Source organism: Cryptomeria japonica, chromosome 2, assembly GCF_030272615.1.
Source record: "Cryptomeria japonica chromosome 2, Sugi_1.0, whole genome shotgun sequence".
In the NCBI taxonomy this organism is placed as follows: domain Eukaryota; kingdom Viridiplantae; phylum Streptophyta; class Pinopsida; order Cupressales; family Cupressaceae; genus Cryptomeria; species Cryptomeria japonica.
Window position 1 is genome coordinate 314,541,479 of NC_081406.1, and position 20,127 is coordinate 314,561,605.

Consider the following 20,127-nt stretch of genomic DNA (forward strand, 5'->3'; position numbering starts at 1 on the left):
GGGGATTAAAGCTCTAAAAACATTTAACAAAGCTCTTCTAGCTAAACAATTATGGAGAGCTTATGATACCAAGAAAGATTAAAATCAAATATGGTTTGATAAATATATTCAGAATCAGCCCATCCAAGAGGTCCTTGACTTTCAAGACATTCCTATTGGATCCTTCATTTGGAATAGTATTATCAAATCCATAAAAGTGGCCAAAGCTGGAGCTGGATGGGTCCTTGGAAAAGGTGACAAAATAAGGTTTTGGGAGGACCCTTGGATGAAGAATGAAGCTCTTTATGATCAAGACATCAGTCAAGTTATTGAGGATTGTAAAAGGAGGTTTGGGCTTATGGTGTGTGACTACTGGAAGGAGGACAAATGGGTGAGGCTTGATGTTATTCATTCTGGTTTTTCCTTACTCCAGAAGGAGATGTTGTCCTTTTCCCTTAACAAAGACTATTATGATGTTTTTCTCTGGAAAAGTAATCCTACAGGTGAATTTACGGTTGCTTCAGCCTACAAAAACACTTTTTCTCAGACCAGTAATCCCATTTGGAGTAAAGTTTGGAATAGCATCGTGATCCCTAAAGTCAATATTTTCTTTTGGATTGCTTCTCACAATAGTATCCTTACTCTTGACAATTTGGTCTGAAGAGGTTTTAAATTCCCTAATAGATGCGAGCTATGCTAGAAAGAGGAAGAATCAATTGATCATCTCTTTTTTCATTGCACCTTTACCTGGGAAATTTGGTGTAAAATGTGGGAGAAATGGAAAGTTAGCTAGGTTATGAACAAGAGTATCAAGGATATTATCTGGCAATGGAATTTCCCCACTAAATGTCAGCTTATCAAGAACCTTTGGTCCTTGACCCTCCCCATGATTTGCTGGGGCATTTGGAAAGAAAGAAATAATAGAATATTCAGGGAAGCTAAGTGTATCTCTCTGGTGGTTTTTGAAAAAATCTGCAGGGCCATAAAAGAGAACATCAATATTCCTCACAAGAACAATAAGAAATGGTTTATTACTGATATGAATGATATGGAAAAAGATATCCTTACTGAATGGAACCTAAAACATAAAGTCTGTAGACCTGACAATAAGAATAGAAGAGATAATATTGTTTGGCGCTTTCCTAATCATGATTGGATAAAGGTGAATTTTGATGGGGCGGCTAAGGGCAACCCTGGGAAGTCCAGTGGTGGAGGAGTTATCAGAAATGCTCAAGGAGTCTGCACTGCATCTTTTGCTTCTCCTTTTGGGGTCCAAAATAATCATGTGGCTGAAGCTCTGGCCATGCTAAAATGCCTCCATCTTGCTCAGGGATTCAATTTCAAAAAAATCTGGCTCGAAGGGGACTCCTTAAACATCATCCAAGCCCTCAAAGGTACAAGCTCTGTTTCTTGGAATATTACTAACTTAGTTAAAAGTGCTAAATATTTGTTAAATAACTATGTTAGTGTTAGCATAACTCATACTCTAAGAGAAGGCAACAAGGTTGCGGACCTCTTAGCTAATGAAGGGGTCAATTTAGAGAATGATGTTAATTATATTGGAGAAACTCATTGTAAAAGGGAGGTTAAAGAGCAATTATATTTTGATCATATCAATGGGTCTAGTTAATATCATGATTATTTTGTGGCGAACGAATTCCAGAGATAGATTTTGGGGACAAATGAACTGCCAGTTAATGAGTTCTTTTTGGCATCATTTCCATGATCATATGCATGAGGAAGATTATAATCATAATTGTTGGGTTTGTGCGGCCATAAACATAAGTTTCAAAACAAAAAAAGAGTCTCTGTTTAGTAACTCCAAAATTTACAGGCAATTGGGGTTTCATCTGCAAACTGTGAATTATAGTTGTTGGTACTTCTACCTGGAGCTCAAAATGAGTGGTAATTTAAATAGGAACGAGCCCCCAGGATGCGAAAATTGGAAGAGCGAAAGAAAAGTCTGGAGAAGACTTCACAAATATGGCTTTAGTGACTATATGGAAAAGCTTCACGAAAGAAAAAAATTTGTTTCTCACGGTTTTGCGAGACGTTGGAGTAACAATAGAGTTACTCTGTTCAGGAAGATATGGCAAATTGATGAGAACATGGTCGCCGAGGTCATAGGACTGCAGACGGAGGGCACCAAATTTTACAAGGATTGGAAGTATGCAGCTGAAGCGTTCAAAATCTTCCCGAAATCAGAGGATGAGAAGGGATAGCTTGTGAAGAAAGACAACATTTCCTATTACATTCCCCAGCAGGTAAAGCCCTTTTGGCAAAAAGTTTTAAGGGTTTTAGTGGAGTATTTAACTATTGATGGTAGATTTACAAAAATTTATAACTATCACTTTGCTATTTTGAATCACTTCCGTCATGGGGCCAAAATTTCCTTGCCTTTTTATTTAGCATCCTCTCTAAATGAGAGTCTTGCTGACCACGCTAAAAAGCCAAACTCCTACCCTATAGCCCATCAGAGGCTTATATTGCTCATTTATGAACATCTAAAGGACAAGACTAGGGCAACCAAAGATGATCCTCTGATCATGAATGCACATATCTCTGAGAGCGACAAAGATTCAGATTCGGATGAGGAACAGCCTAGCGCTTCTACCCACAAAAAAAGGAAAGCTGACACAGATAATGCGGACATGGAGGTGCACTGTCATGTGGAGGAGGAAAAGGGTAAGGAATCTGAAAATGATATGGAGTATGAAAAGGATGAGAACATTGGTGAAGAGGATGAAGGGGGTAACTCTGAAAACCCTCACTCTAACCCTATGGGATCAGACAACAGGAATGTTGCTCTAAATTCTAAGGAGGATGACAATCCTAACTCTATGGGCACGGAACAGGGTAGGGATTCTACGAACACCATCCTGAATACCACCCATAACTGTGCTCTGGAGTCCTTCAGCTTCCAGAAATGGGTTGTCGACAACATTACCAGAATGCAAAGTAAACAGAGGGAGTTGGATAACAAGATTAATAAGCTGATTAAGGACGCTGGGAAAAAGAATGATGAGATGGAAACCAGTGAAGTTGAAGAGGAAATCGAGATGGAGGATTGGCTGGAAAAAGATTTGATCAAAGGGGATTTGAAACACCTAGAGGATGTTATAAGAACCTTGAAAGAACAGGCTGAAGAGGATAAAGACAACATCAACTCCAGGGTCGACCATACTGAGGAGGCTCTAAAAAAATTCATGAACCATAGTCTCCAGGTCCTCAAAGTCTCATCACAGAACATGAATGCTTTGGTGGATCATCTGGAAAGGAAAAATCAGGAAAATAATCTGGTTGTTATTGATGATATTCCAACTTCTAGCACCACCCACCAGACTCCCAGGCGCAGAACAAGGCAGAACACTACTAGGATGGAGATCAATACGAAAGATAGCCAGCTGAGAGAGGAAAACAACAACCTGAGGGAAGCGGCCAAGGCGATGATGCTCTTGGTTCAAAATGTTGAGGAATCTATTAAAGTTTTCAAGTAATTTGTAATGTTGGGTTTGGAGCCAACTTCTCGTTGGCTTCTTGCTGTCTTTTTCTTTGCTGTTGGTTTTTGTGCTGGTGTTTGCAGTTGTTTTGTTTCGTCTCTTTAATGCCTATCTTTCGAATTGTAATAGGGTTTTGGGTCCCCTAAAACCTATTTTTACTTAATCAAAAACATTACAAATACAAAATAAAATTAATACATATTACATACATTCAAAAAAACTAAAGTAGGGTTTGTCAAACCCTACTTTTAAAAAAAAAAGAAATTTACAAACCCTACATAGTACAACACTACAACTACATACTACGTGCTACATACAAACATACAAAAGATTTTGAAAGAAAATGTAAAACTTTCAAAATAAATGAATAGAAAATGGAATTTTTGCATACAAGAAACAAACTAATCTTCAAAAAAACAATCTTACCTCTTACAACAAGCTTGAAATGAGCTGCAAAGTCTTCCTATCCAACTCTTGATGAACCAAATCCAAACACAATGCAGCTCCAATGTGACAAATTGAAGAAAACTTGAGCTTCCTCCTTGCTGGTTTTTCTTCTATGCACCCTTGTTTTTCTTCCCAACTCACTTTACTCCTTTTTTTGCAAGTGAATGAAATGAAAGTCACTTTTAGGGATAGAAGATAATTAACAAAAAAAAATGGAATTAAAAAAATATTGCAAAGTAATTTTTTTTTGTGTCTTACTTTTGGCCCACGTCAGCCGAGTCTGGGTCTCGGGACTTGCTGAGTTTGGCGAGTTTGAGCCAAACTCGCCAAGTCGGCGAGTCTAGTAATTTTACTCGCCGGGCATGACTCGTACTCGGACTCATCGAGTCAGGGCGAGTCTGGGCGAGTCCCGTTTCTATGGCAGAGATAAATAAATGCACGACACACAGTAAGTTGTGGGTGATCTTCCAATAAATAACCTTAGCAAAAAATAAAATGGTGCTTGTAAAAACCTGCAATAGTGAGTATCTTGGTTTTTCTATTTTTTGGGCACTGATGGATGTCAAAACACCTAAGGTTTTTTTAAGAGATTTTAAGAGATTTTCTTGTATGAGAAGGCCACAGGTGCCTGACTAGAAATTTTTTGAGGAGAGCAAGAAACCCTCATGAGGATTCTTTGGAGTATGGCACCTAAATAATGGGCAGCAAATAAAACTACCAATGGGTCGATAAGGCCTTTGTTGGCGAGGGTCTCCAACATAAAAATTTACACCTTTCAAATACTTTATGATTGCAAAGCAAATCAAACTTCTTGGTGAAAATGCACAAGTCTATATGAATCTATGCAAGCCAATCAAATCAAATTGGATGATGAAGGCCAAAACAAGCTCAAAATGAGGCATAATAACCTTGCAAATAGGCTGAAGAGACCAAAATATCACATTCAAACAATTAAAAGCTTACAAATAGGCTAGATAGACCAAGATATATCAACACAAAATTTTGCTCAATATATGTAGCACAAATCTTCCAAAAGTGTGATTTTGAGAAAAAAATGCTTTTAAAACAAACAAGGGCAAAAAGTTTGTCAAAAAAGAGATTATTTTTTATTAAATAAAGAGTTTTTTTTTTATTTCTTAGATCTTTTGGATTTAATGGTGATAACAGTTTGACTTCATGACACTCTATGATAGAGTCATGTGCAAAATCACTAAAATGCAAGAAGGACTAGTATGCAAGAAGCCAAGAGAGTCAAGCAGTCTCACTCAAACATTGAATTGACACCTTCAACCAAGATCAGCTTTGATACCATGTTGGGATTAGCCAAAATTAAAATGCACAACCACCTTCTACAAGTGAAACCAAATTAACACAAATACCAATATTTATCATATACAATGAGAGTGTATATAATATACATAAAGACCTTACATATATAGGCAAGGAAGATGAGGTAAGAAGGTAGCATAAAATAGCTAACTACCCCTCTATATGTGGGACACTTGTGAGCACACTTGACAAGTATGTGAGCAAGTGGCAAGCGTAAATGCATTAGGTGTCTCACAAAGTGAGGACACATGTCTCAACCACATAAGATAAGACAAAATTCTAAAAGTTATTAAGTGAATACTTGAGAAATGTATATAGGACTCTTTCTATGTATTCTATAAACTAACTAGTTTGATAAAGTCTCTATTTACACCAACAATTTCTACCATGTATCAAATAGGGTTATGTCAAATTGAAAAGTCTAGTTCTCGCCACAATTCACTACACTCCTCTAAGTGTTACTCTATAAAATTTAGATAGTGTGGACTATGTGACACTCGAAAAGATCATGCTATGCCAAGTCATCTACAAACTCATTAGGCACTTACTGGCATATGATTACACCTCATAACTATTAGGAGATGAGAATTCAAACAAGGAAACAATTTCCCTTTTGTAGTATATAGCTTGGTTTTCTAGTGACTTTCAACCTTCAGTACATGAAATCTATATATGTAAAAAAATGTAATATTAGGTAGACATGTAACCAAGACAAATTGTAGACATATAGATAGTAGTCACATATCTTTCTCAAGATAGTGTCATTTATAGAAAGAACATTTAAATAAAATTACACTTACTATTCTAGTCATATATGTCTCTATGATTATGTCTACATGTTTCAAAAGCTTCTACATAAGCCAACAACTTACATCTAGATCCTTAACTAGAGATTTATCCACTAGGATTCAACTTGGGCCCCAAATCAACAAAGTACTAGGTTGGGTTTGAATTTATGGGTTCACAAATGCAAGGAGATAAATCACATTGTATAATTAATCTAGATGTAGAATTGAAAGATTAAATGATAACTAATTGTAGTGTTGTAAATTGTATCACTTTACAATTTCACACTCATTTTGGAGTCACTTTGGTGTTTGTTCCGCATTCTCCTTATTTAAGTCTGATTACACTTAGTTATAGGCCATTTTTGGAAGCTCAATGCAATAGCCTACTCAGAGATCTTTGGTTTTGTCTAAAATGTCAGGACTAGGGTGCCTAGCACCCTTCACCAAGGATAACTTTAAGAACCCCCCCCCCGGGCAACTGTGTAAACTCCTGGCAAATCAGACATTATTTTTGGGGGGAAATTTTCATATCGATGGCGAAATTTTTTTTTTAAATGACGAAAAAATTATTTTGTATTGGCGATTTTTTTTCTAGGGTATGAAAATGCCATAAATTTCTGGCGAATAATACCTTGTTCTATGGGGAAAATATTTATTGTGGGAGGCGAATAATTATTGTTAAAAGGAATAAATATATAATTGTATGAGCAAAAAAATTTACTCCGAAGGAAAAATTATTTAAATGTATTGGCGAATTTTATCCACCGCTTGAAAATTATTTAAATGTATTAGCGATTTTTATCCACCGCTTGAAAATTATTTAATTTGTTTTGGCAAATATTTTGTTATTTATGGTACAATATATTCTTTGACACATAAAGGGTGACACATACCTAAAATCTATCAATGATTTTAAACCGTTCGATGATCGTATATCAATGGCTGAAGTTTTATTTTGGCCCAATTTTCTGAAGAGAACATAGAGCCACCAGAAAGTGCCCGGAATGGAATTGGATTCAATATACACGTATCAAATGTCACGAATCACGATCGATAATTTTGTTCATTTAATATATATATATCTATTCACTTACGGCAATCCACTTTGTCCCCATGACTTCCAATGTGATACTTGCCAATTTGGTACTGGTTCATAGCTGTTTCCAATTTCACACACTCATGGATTTATGGGAAAGATTTGCAGAGATACGAAAGATTTAAAAAAATTTATAGCAGTTAATATTGTTAAAGAAGTAATTATTACAATCAAGAGCTTCAACAATTTATATACGATCTCTGCTTCTTTCATCTTCAATTAGCCTTTGCCATTTGGTAGATAAATCATCAGAGCTCATGGTATTTTAGGTTTATAGGCTCACTGCTCAGGTTGTTTAATTTGTTAATCTATTTTCTCAAGATGGACACTCCCATCCGCTTGAGAAGCATTTCTACAGAGGACCAGAGGGCCTTTCTAGGCTCCGTTAGAGACCCAACCCTCCAATCAGTCTGCAAGGAGGTTGGGTCGTTCACCAATGAAGCTATGCGGATGGTGCTGGGTAGAGAATTTCTGCGAAATGAAAATAGGTACCGTGTTAACACGAACATTACATCCCGCTTCTTAGTGTCTCTTATGGACTTGGGAGGAGACAAGGTGGATATGTTGATGTTGTTGAGGAAGGTTTTTAAGGAAGACTTCCTTGTAGATGACATTACGCTTGTCGTTCTTGCAGAAGTAGGGGTGGGGATCCCTTGGGCGAGTGATTTATCCAAGCTTCTCCTCCCTGACCAAACACTGTCAGTGGCCAAGCAACCATTTCTCCTAAACCTGAATGCAGAGCAGCTGAAGCATTACAGAAAATGGGCGTGGATTGGTAGGGACTTCCTCTGAAAATGGTTCCTCCTGGACGACTTTCCAAACTACATGTGGCTTGAAGAATTCTCTCAGCTTATGTTGTCTGAAGAATTCTACATGAAAGGAGGGCCAAATTCTTAGGGAAAAATTGTAAACAATTCCACTACTTGTAGTTTTTTTTTCCCATGTCCTTGAACCCTAACAGGCTGAGTGCCAGTGGCTCACTCATTTTGTCTTTTAAGTTTTGGGGGGACTCAAGTCTCTAACGAAAAAATTGTAAATTTCAAAAGCGTAAATATTAATGATAATTTTTCAAATTCCAGTTTGTTTCACTTTGCCTCTTATAGTCTTATGGATATAAAAATGCTTTCTATAATTCTATTTCATTTTTATTAATTAATTTCTTTCAAATGCTTTTTGTATATGAGCTACGTTATTTCAATTATTTGTTAAACAATGGAAATAAATTTAATACCGTGATCTTTTTATGTAATGCTATAAAAAAAAAATTCAATTCGTTCCATTAATTATTTGTACATTGATTATGGTTGATTATAATTTTATAAATATATACTATATAGTCATTCAAAATACAAAATTTCAAAAGTTGCAAGATACAAAAGTTTATCGGTAAAGGTTTTTTCATTCAATTAATTGAAAAGTTTCAAGATACAAAATTTTCCCACGGCTTATAGAAAGTAGACAAAAAAACTAGTTCATTGCCGATAGGCCGCTCACTCAGTCTCACTATCCCCTTGGGTCGCCTCCTCCCAGTCCCTTCCCTCCTCGAAGGTCGATGCTTTGGCTTTCCCTTTTGCCGCTTTAGCTTTCATTTTTGGAATGTAGTTTAGGAACCCGAAGTCGGTGTCACCCTCCAAGCTTGCCAGTAGCTGTATGGTCCTTCCTTCTTCAGCCCTATCTCTCAATGCCCTACCAACCTCCATCCTTATCACCACATGCAAAGCATTCAGGACTTCATCCACCCTCATTAATTTAACAAAGAGTTTCATTGCTTCCCACCCCACTCGGGCTCGTTAACGGTACTGGTATTTGATTTCATCCTCTGGGCCACGAATAAAAGGAAGCAATTCCTCCTAGTCGTCCCCTTCCTTAATTTGAATGCCAACTCCCGGCACCACCCACTCCAAGATTGAATCCAGGTTAACCAAAAACTCCCCATCAATCAATTTGACCAATGTGAGTTTTACCTTTTCCACTTCCGGTTCGAATTCACAGGCCCACGTCATAATCAGAGAGTAAACCTCCATGTTAGTTCGATACCAGTGACTGATATGTGCCACCTCCTCCATAAGCATCAGTCGAGCTACCACCCACAACTTCTCCTCCTTAAACCTGAACAGTCCTTGCATTCGTTTATCAGATACTTTGCCCAAAAAGGGCACCAACTTCTTGTATGTTCGAAGTGTGAAATTGGCCTCCATTGTCACCTACAATTTCAAAATCACTTCTTGCAAAAAATGTCTTACAGAAGGTATGATTCTATGAACTACAGATTTGTTCTGCAGTTGCTTCAAAGCAAAAAGTGGTTCACAGATCAAAAGGTAAAAAAATTTGCCTCCGTCTTATAGGCCGGGTAATGAATGTGCACGATAAGACATTAATGCCATGAGATCAGGAAAAAGATTTCCTGCCATCCTCCCCTTCCTCCTTTCGCGCGGCATGTCGCAGACAACTCCTTGTGCAACAATTAATCTCCACCTTGGCATTTGTACTTTCCAAGTTTGCTTGCCTTAACAGGTTGAGGACTGCAGTTGCACAGTTTTTTAAATTAATACACTAAATTTATGTTGAACTTTTATATATATTTTTAAACTATTTTTGAAAATTATATATCGTAAACATATTTTCAAAGAATTTTGTTAAACTTTAAATTAATATTTTAGATTTAATATTGAATGTTTTCTTTTTAATATTAAACTTTTGCCTTTAAAATTGCATATCAAAATTTATATTTTTATTTAGTTATTTGTTTTATTCTAGAAACTAAGTTTCATGTTTTATACTATTTTTGAATTTCAATTTTTTACAAATAATATTAACATTATATTTAATAGTTTTGATTAAGTAAAAGCAGGTATTTGAAAGGTACCCGAACCTTTTACAAGCCAGGAAAACAGAAATGTTAAAAAAAGTGTCTGATCACTTCAAAAAGACAAAATGAACCCACCGGAAGGGAACAACTTAATACATCATTGCATTAAAAACTCATAACAGACAGCAAAAGGAAAGCACAAAGAAAGCAAAGAGACATAACCAAGGACAACAACTAGAACTAAATACTATTCAGAATTTCCTCAGTGTGAACAACCATTTGTTTCATGTTGTTCGCTGAGGTCTTCATATCCTCCAGCTCACGACCATCGATGTCGACCTTATTCTTTGTGTTGGCTCTGGTCCTCCTTTCATGACGCTTCTTGTTCACCTGCTCTTTATCACCATCCTTCTCTGCATTATTCTCGAACCTGTTGATAAAGATGTTCATGTTGTCCACCGAAGATTTGAGGATTTGAAAATTTTGATCAGCAATCTGCTTGACGTTGTGCTCCAGCCTGTCAATTCTGCTGCCAAATTCTTTCATTTTGTTTTCCATTTCCTTTCTATCTCCCATCTCATTGACCTTTTTTTCCATTGCTAAGATTTTTCCAACCATACATTCAATTCACATTATGCAGAATGGCCACTAACTCTTTAACATGCTCCACCAAGGGCTTGTCACCAACTGTAATTCTTGCCATGGCCTGTGTATCAGTTTTCAAACTATTAATATCCTTCACCATAGTAGCAATGGTCTCACAGAAGGCCTTAATAGTATCTTTGTCACCACTATCACTTTGACCCCCTTTTTCCTCCTTATGCAGAGTAGTGGTATTCACGGTCTCCAAATTATCCTTAACCGGGTTACCCTCCCCTTCTTTGTCTTGACTATCGATCCTCTTATTTTCTTCATCCTCCTCCTCAGATTCAACCAGAACATAATTGAAATCAGAATTGCTACCCTTTTTAGTGTTCTTTTTCTAAGCCTTCTTTCCAGTGGCTTTCCCTTTCCTCTTTTTAACAGGTTTTTCCTCAAGGGATTCAATTTCAAAATCCGACATTTCAGATTCCATAATAATCCTCCTCTTCTTGGCCCTAATCCTCCCTTTTTTGCTAGTTTCTTTCGACTCTCTCTCGGTCTCTGAATCAAAATTGAAACCACTATCCTTACTTTCCATAGTCTCATATTTGGCATTTTTGCCTTTAATAGGCTTTTCAATGCACTTCCCCTTTAGCATTTTATAAACCAGGACCATAAGCCACTGGTGGAGGGCATGATCACCTTTAGGGTCCTTCTGGATCTCCTTTATAGTATGATCCATTGAACAAGCAAGGTAATAGGGAAGGCTAACCCTTTCTCCATGACAGAAATGGTTGAGAAGGATGAAGTGATGCCCATATGCCCTGGTAAACCTACCATCTAAGGTAATGTATTCAATAGAAGCAAATAAGACAAACCTCCATGGCCTGCAAATTCTCTTTGGGGAGTGGTAGGAGTTATCAATTTTGATCATCTTTCTTCTCTCACCATCTGTAACAGGAAACATGTCTGCTACTTTATCTGATATCCCTTTGTCCCTGTAAAATTTCATACCCTCGGTAGTCATCCCCGTGGCCTCAGCGATAACCTCTTCGTTTACATTCATCATATGTGATCCAATTAGAATTTTTCCATTTTTCCAGTTCTTGATGAAATAGTTGGTGATTGTGGGGTCCTTCCCATTTAGTCGTTCCATGAAAACATTGAGACCCCCTTGTTGAAGGATACCCTAGACTTCTTCATTCTTTCTCCATTCAGAGCAGGAAGCAGGTTCAAATCTTTTCTTGTTACCTCCCATTTTTCTAGCACCTTCCTTGCAATGCCTTCTCTTGTTTTGATAACTTTTCCTCTAGTTTCTGTGGTTATTCTATAAGAGCGCCCATAATCCGTACCAAATAATAATGACATGACACCTATTTAATAGCTCATTATCTTCAAGCAAGCCCTGCATCAAAAAGGGCGGAAAGGTCATTAGAAATAATGATTAAAAGTACCACGTTGCCTTGTATAGCTTCGGTCCTGATTGAGCAAGGATTTCATTTCACTTGCAATCTCCATTTCACCATAACTAGTAATGATGTCTCCCGATTGGCAAGCCAGGTTGGCTGCCCAATCAGCGCAAGAGTTGGCCTCCTTGTAACATGTGTAAAAACACACATTTCAAACTCTTCGTTGATTTTCCTAGTAGCTTTAATAGCATTACTAATCGACCAAGACGGCAGGAATTTCATATTTAAACAATTGATAATGTTTAAGGAGTCTCCTTCACACCAAACTTTAGTGCTATTGGCTTCTTTGGCAAGGATAATCCCATGATAAGCCGCCATGGCTTTGGCAACATGATTGGTCTGATTTCCTATAGGAATACATTTTATGATTTTACATATTCCCCATTCATCCCTTAGGACCACTCCACATCCTGCAACCCCCGAGTTTCCCTTAGAGGCCCCATCAAAATTGATTTTCATCCATCCCCTAGGCGGGCTGATCCATATCACTCCCTCTCTAGGATTACTCTGGATGCTCTCTTGAGCTTTTAATCTCCATTTTTTATAGACAAATTGATCCTCCTTAGTGTTAGGATTATCAATACCACCTATATATTCATATTTTCCACTATACTTCTTATTTTTTCAAACACAATGTTAGCCTTAGTATTCTTTTCTCTGAAAATTCTATCATTTCTCTCTTTCCATATACCCCAGCACATGTGAGGTAAAGAAATTCTCCATAATAAGGTAGTTGTTCTATTTTTTGAAGGATGATGTCGTGACTTGAAAATCTCCTAAATCGAGTTGGGGAAGCTCCAACTGATATTGAATTGATCCAGACAACTTCCCCAAACATCAGCAGAGAAGGGGCAATGAAAGAGCATATGATTTATTGTCTCCTCATTCTGCTTACAGAGAGTATAGAAACTTGGCATGTTGATACCTCTTTTTCTGATATTCTCAGTAGTAATAATTTTGTCTTGAAGGGCTATCCAAAAGAAAATGTTGATCTTGGGGGTAAGACCTTTCACCCAAGCTTTAGCCCAGCAAGGACTTTCCATGTTATTGTATTGTTGATGATAAAGAGAGGCCACAGTAAAAGTACCACTAGTTGTGAGTTTCCAAATTAACTGGTCTTCTTCTTCAATCCTCACCATTGAGTTCATGACTTTGTTCAAACTACCCAAAGACTAATCCACTTGAGATAAGTCTTTCCACTATCCATCTTTCCAATAATCCTCCACCTTGGTTCCAAATTTTTCCTTGCATTGGTTCTGATATTTGTTCCACTCAGGGTTTTCATTTAAAGGGGGCTCCAGAAGCCAAGGGTCCTCCCAGAACTGAATAAGATTCCCTTTCCCCAACTTCCATTTTGTGCCTTTGATAATTAAGTCTCTAGTCCTAGAGACATTTTTCCAAATATTGGATCCAATTGGGATAATCTCCGCTTTGAGGAAACTTTGAAGATTCGGACATTGGCTTTTATATTTGTTGTCCCATATTTTTTTCCACTCTCCTTGATTTCTATATCCTCTCCAAATCTTCTTGGCCATAAGGTAATCATTTATGTCTCTTATTCTTCTAAGGCCCAGACCGCCTTTATTCATAGGCTTACAGACCTTCTCCCAAGCAATTAAGTTCATTCTCTTCTTCTCCTCAATCCCTGTCCATAAAAAGGATCTCTGAATTTTTTCAATGGCCTCAGCATACTTAGTAGGAATCCTAAACAGACTGATGGCATAGAGAGGGATACTTTGAAGAGTGGTTTTTTATCAATTGAACCTTACCTGCTTGACTAAGTAGAGCTTCCTTCCATCCAGACAGCTTTTTATGGAATTTATCCACCAAGGCTCCCTAAAAGGTATCCAGAGGATCTTGACCTAAGGGGAGCCCCAAATAGGAAGCAAGCAAGCTACCAATTTGGCCACCCGGAATGTTACTAATTTTAATCCTCCTTCTCTCTGGGGTATTGATAAAATAAACAAAGCTTTTAGACCAGTTTATAAGCTGACCAGTAGCCACTCCATAGTTGTCCAAAGCCTTTTTTAGTCTTCTAGCGTCCTTCACAGTGGCTTTTCCCATTATTATAGAATCATCAACAAACTACTGATGAGAACATATTTGATCTTCCGAAGAAGGATTCAAACCACAAAACTCCCTTTTCTCAACCAGCTTTCCAATACATCTCCCCAAACATTCCGCCATGATGATAAAGATCACTGGAGATAGAAGGTCCCCCTGCCTGAGACCTCTTGAAGCTTTAAAGAAAGGAGAGGGGGAGTCATTCATTAACACATAGAAAGAAGCCAAAGAAACAAGTTGCCTAATAAGGCCAACACTCCTAGGATTATAACCAAAAGCAGAAAGAACATCCATCATAAAATCCCAATCCACTCTATCATAGGCTTTAGAGAGGTCAAGCTTCAGAAAAAAAACCTTCTTTTTTAGAAAAGGCTAGAGAATAGATATTTTCATGAACAGAGATGATAGAATCCAAAATTTGCCTTCCCGGGACAAAACCACTTTGCTGAAGTGAAATAATGGAGGGAAGCAATTTTAGAATTCTAGATGTAAGGACCTTAGAGATAATCTTATAGAGAGAGTTGCATAAGCTTATAGGTCTGAAAAGATCCATTGAATCTGCCCCCATCTTTTTGGGTATAAGAGCTATAAAAGTACCATTAACTTCTTTCAAAAGTTTTCTAGCACCAAAAAACTCTTTCACAGCTCTGGTAACATCATCTCCAATAATATGCCAGTACATTTGGAAGAAGAACATGGGAAATCCATCCGTACCTGGGGCCTTGTTGCCCTCAAAGGAATTAATAGTTGTCAGAATTTCATCATGGGAAGGAATGGCAGTTAAACAATCATTTTGATCATCCCCCAAAATGGTAGGTATATTGTCCAGAAGTTCCCTTTGGGCCTGTATATTCAAATTCTGATCCTTAGCAAGTAAATTAGAGAAAAAATCCATAGCAGCCTTGCTCATGGAATCATCATCTTCAACAAATCTACCATTCACTTTAATCTGTACAATTCTATTTATGGCCTTATGTCTTAGGGTGGGCATATGGAAGTATTTAGTGTTCCTATCCCCCTCCTTTAACCAGACATTTCTTGATCTTTGTTTCCAGTAGGTTTCCTCTTTATCTATTATTTTATGATATCGCATAAGAATAGCATCTTCAATGTTTCTAGACATATAGGTGTAACCATTGTTCTGTATCTCATCCTGGATTTCCTTGAGTTCTAAGAGGGTTGTCTCTTTTGAGGTAAAGATGTTCCCAAAGCAATCCTTATTCCACTTCTTGACATTATCTTTAACATTCTTCAGCTTTTTTACCACTTTATACATGGCATTGCCTTCAATACTGACCTGCCACCAGTCCTTAATCTTACTTTCCAGATCCGGGTGTCTAGTCCATATTTTTTCAAATCTATAAGGGAAATGTCTCCTTCTATTCTTTACTTCAGTCATGAAGATTATAGGGTAATGATCTGATCCTGCCCTTATGTGAGAAGATAAAGAACATTCATGAAGATTAAACCAATCTAAGGAAAGAAGAGCTCTATCAAGTCTAACCTGAATCAAATTCTCACCACTTCTTCTATTAGTCCAAGTGTATTTGACTCCTTGCAACTCCAGATCATGAATGGCATTATTGTTTATAAAGTCCATTAGGTCCAATCTGCTATCCAGATTAGCATGACTCCCTCCCTTTTTCTCATTTTCCTTCAAGGGAGTGTTGAAATCTCCCATAATTATCCAGCTGTCCTCAGCGAACCTTCTTCTCAGCCCAGTAAGATATCTCCACATCTCACTTCTACCAATCTTAGTGTTAGGAGCATAAACATTAGTTAGGACCCATGTAGTGCAATTCTTAATGTGCTTAAATCTTATACAGGCCAGATTGCTGTCCTAAATTAACACCTCTCCTTCTATATTGTTTTTGTTCCAGAATGTAACAATTCCTCCCGAAGCACCTTCTGAACTACCTCTGCTGACTCCCCCATTTTTGAAAATGTTCAAACTTTCAACTTTATCTTTAACCATCTTAGTTTCTTGAATCAAAAAAATGTCAGGGCTTTTGTCTCTAATCATGTTTTTAACTAAATTATGCTTGAGAGGACTATTAAGTCCCCTAATATTCCAGGAGATGATTTTCACGGATTTTTAGAAATACTTGCCTCAAAGATGGTTCTTTGGGTACCATCTGCTAAATTCCTGCTTGTTTCCAATGATCTTTTTTTGGCATTTGAGTGTCTTCCTGGAGAAGTGTGTTGCGCTCCCACATCACCAAGTCTGCTTCTGGTGTTTCTAGTCAGCGTACTATTTACTGGGTTATTGTTATTCTTTTTTTTGTGCTTGTTCCTTCTTTTATCCTCTGCTACTTCTTCATCCTCCTGCTTTGTTTCATTCTTCCCCAGTGCCTTTTTTATGTCCTCTTCATCTCCCCATTTTGGATCTTGTTCCTCCAAATAGGCCAACTTTCCCTTTGCTGGGGTGGTTAATGAGATTTCCGATAGCCCTTGGCCCAAAATGGTATCAGGTTGGGCCTCTTGGAGCTAGTCTGTTTCTTTATCTTGATCTTGAGATTTTGAAACAAGGTTGAAGTTATCTCCTTCCTCTTTATTATCTGTGGGCTTTTTATCTTCTTTCTCTACCTCTGCCTTGTCCTCTTTCTGATCCTCTTGCTGAGTGTTGTCTTTTTCTTTGTGTACTGAGTCCTTAAAACCCTGTTCCAACATCTGAATCTTTAGTTCATTACCCACTTCACTGGTGATTTCTTCCTCCACCCATCCTATCTTAGACTGCTTCTCTTGATTAAGATCATTGGATTATTGAGATTTTAGTGGCTTGTCCACTTTTTTCCAAACCTTAGTTTGGATATGGGGTTTATCCTCTATAGATGGACATTTTTTAGCCCAGTGTCCGACTTTTTTACAATGAAAACAGGCGAAGGGGATTGTTTCATAAATAATAGTCTGCTTCCACTTCCCCAGTTTTGATTGTATCTCTATTTCCTCTGGCATGTTTGTATCAGGTCCAACTCCAACACAGATCCTAGCATAGATCAGCCTTCTTCTAGAAGTTGTGATCTGATCAATAGCGATAAGCTCCCCAAAGGTATTGGCAATTCCTACAAAAATATCTTCCTCCCAGAATTCCATTGGGAGCCCAGGGAGCTTGACCCACACCGAAACTTGGGCCAAAAAATTCTTTCCTTTCGCTACATTAGGGTACCACTTCTGGATGTACATGATTTATTTGCCTATTGCCCAAGACCCACTACATAGAATGTTTCTTCTATCCTCATCACAAGAAAAGGAGAAGGATAAAAAGCCTTTGTTCATTGCTACCACATCAACCTGACCTTTCAGGTTCCACTTTCTTTTGACAAATCCACGAACTATTTCTATGTTAGGTCTAGATCCAAAGAAATAACCAATCAAAGTATTTTCCATTCTAGCGATGTTTTGATCAATGATTTGGTTAGGAACAATGATAGCAAACTTGCCCTAAGACACATTCGAGGAGTTTTAAACAGGAGGCGATGAGGACTTACCTTTAGGCTTAACCCCAAACAATGAGGACCACTTACGTGTCTATCCATTGGGTCCCCCTTTAGGGTCTGTTGATGAAAGAACCTTTTCCGGATGATCTTTACCTTCCACCATGTTCTCTAAAACACAAGTCGTTTGTTGTCCTTGGGCTCCTTCCGAGTTGTCGTCTTCTGTTTTTGAAGTTTGAACCTGCCCTTTCCCGCTCTCAACTAGTAACTGCTCTTCACGTGTTGTTGGTCCTCCCCCTGGGCCCCCTAAATTCACGGGATCATCAGGGTCCTTACCATCTGAACCTCCTCCTTCAGCAGGAATCTCTGAATCATCTGCCACATGTTGTCCCGATGTCGATCCAGAATTCCCGCTCAAATTTGAATTCTGGAACCTCCTACCTTCCATTGTTGGAGATAGTTGATTAATTGCTCCACAATGTTGATTTGCACCTCTTTAATTACAATTAATATTAACATTATATTTAATAGTTGTCTCAAACTATTGCCCGGAATTGAACATTTTAAATTTAATTAAATAGAATTAAGTCTATAGTCTATAGAGTCATAGACTATAAATCTCTTTTTCGGGCAGAATTTTAAAATGATTAAATAGACTTTAAAAACAGACCCGAAAAGTAACACGAGTATGGTGACGTGCCAGAAAAATGGCAGAAGTCATCGGACCCACTTCATCTTAAACAGGTACCATCAACCCTTGGATGAACAAAGATCAACGGCTAGGGTGGATTTTGGCCCGAATGTGGGAAGTGAACACCTTTCTGAGAACTTCGCCCAGAATTGGACATTTTAAATTTAATTAAATATAATTAAGTCTATAAAGCTTTTTTTCAGGTGGAGGCTTAAAATAATTAAATAGACTAAAAATCAAACCTGATAAGTGACACGAGTATGGTGATGTGCCAGAAAAATGGCAAAAGTCGTGGGACCCACTTCATCTTAAACAAGTACCATCGACCGTTGGATGAACAAAGATCAACGGCTAGGGTGGATTTCGGCCCGAATGTGGGAAGTGAACACCTTTCTGAGAACTTTGCCCAGAATTGGACATTTTAAATTTAATTAAATATAATTAAGTCTATAAAGCTTTTTTTTTCAGGTGGAGGCTTAAAATGATTAAATAGACTAAAAATCAAACCCGATAAGTGACACGAGTATGGTGACGTGCAAAAAAAATAGCAAAAGTCGTGGGACCCACTACATCTTAAAAAGGTACCATCGACCGTCGGATGAACAAAGATCAATAGCTTAGGGTGGATTTCGAGGTGAATGTGGGAAGTGAACAGATTTCTGAGAACTTTGCCCGAAAAAGTGACACGAGTATGGTGACGTGCCTAAAAAATGGCAGAAGTGATGGGACCCACGACAACTGACAACAGGTACCATCGTCTGTTGGATGAGAAAAGATCAACGACTTGGGGTGGAATTTGGCCCAAATGTGGGAAGTGAACACGTTTGGGAGAACTTCGCCCGAAATTGAAACATTTTAAATTTATTTAAATATAAGTAAGTTTGTAAAGCACTTTTTCGGACGGAAGTTTAAAATTATTAAAAAGACTTAAAAAACAGACTCGTAAAGTCACAACAGGTACCTTGGTCCCTCGTCCGTTGGATGATCAAAGATCAACGACTTAGGGTGGATTTCAGCCCGAATGTGGGAAGTGAACACATTTGGGAGAAGTTCACCTGGAATTGAACGTATTACATTTAATGTCCTCAGAATTTATACTAAAGTAGTGAATGTTTTGTCCTTTGGCATCGAATAGTTATTAATAATAATTAATAAAATTACAACATGATTCTTAATGTCCTCGGAATTTATACTGAAGTAATGAATTTTTTGTCCTTCAGCATCGAAGAGTTATTAATAGTAATTAATAAAGTTACAACATGATTCTTGATATTTTGCCCTTTAGGTTTTACTTTTCTACTTTTTAGAGTTTTCAAAATAAGAGACTCGTAAATCATAATCGTCTTTCATTTCTTGGATAAACCTATAAATCAAGGGAGATTCAGAAACAGCTACTAGATTGAGGAATGCAAGTTGCAACAGAGACTGTCTGCACCAATCTAGTGAAATAGAAATTCCAATTTCCGAGTAAAATCTAGAACACATACATCCCGCCTTTTTTGCTTTTGATCTCGTGGTCCAATTTGAGGGTTAGCATTTTCAGGGTTTTATCTAGCATTATTTTGAATTATTGACAATAATAGTGATGGGGAAAACGGGAAGCAGTAGTTCAACAAGAAGCCAAGTGAAAAACAAAATGTACCTAACCGAACTGGTTAAAACACCAGGTTTCACTGATGAATACCATGACATTTATGACCTTGCTATCCATGGTGAAAAGTGTATCATAGATATTAGATACACATTGTCTAGTAAGGCGGGAGATGCAAACAGGGTAAAATTTAATGTTTTCAACCCAATGTTACAACAAAAAACAAATAAAATCGCATCGTGGGATGTTGGATTGGGAAGCATGGTGTTTCCTGAAGTATTCCCTTGCCCTGATTTTGTCATGGTCTGCGCCAAAAATTATGATGAAGATAAAAAAGCAATTGTCAAT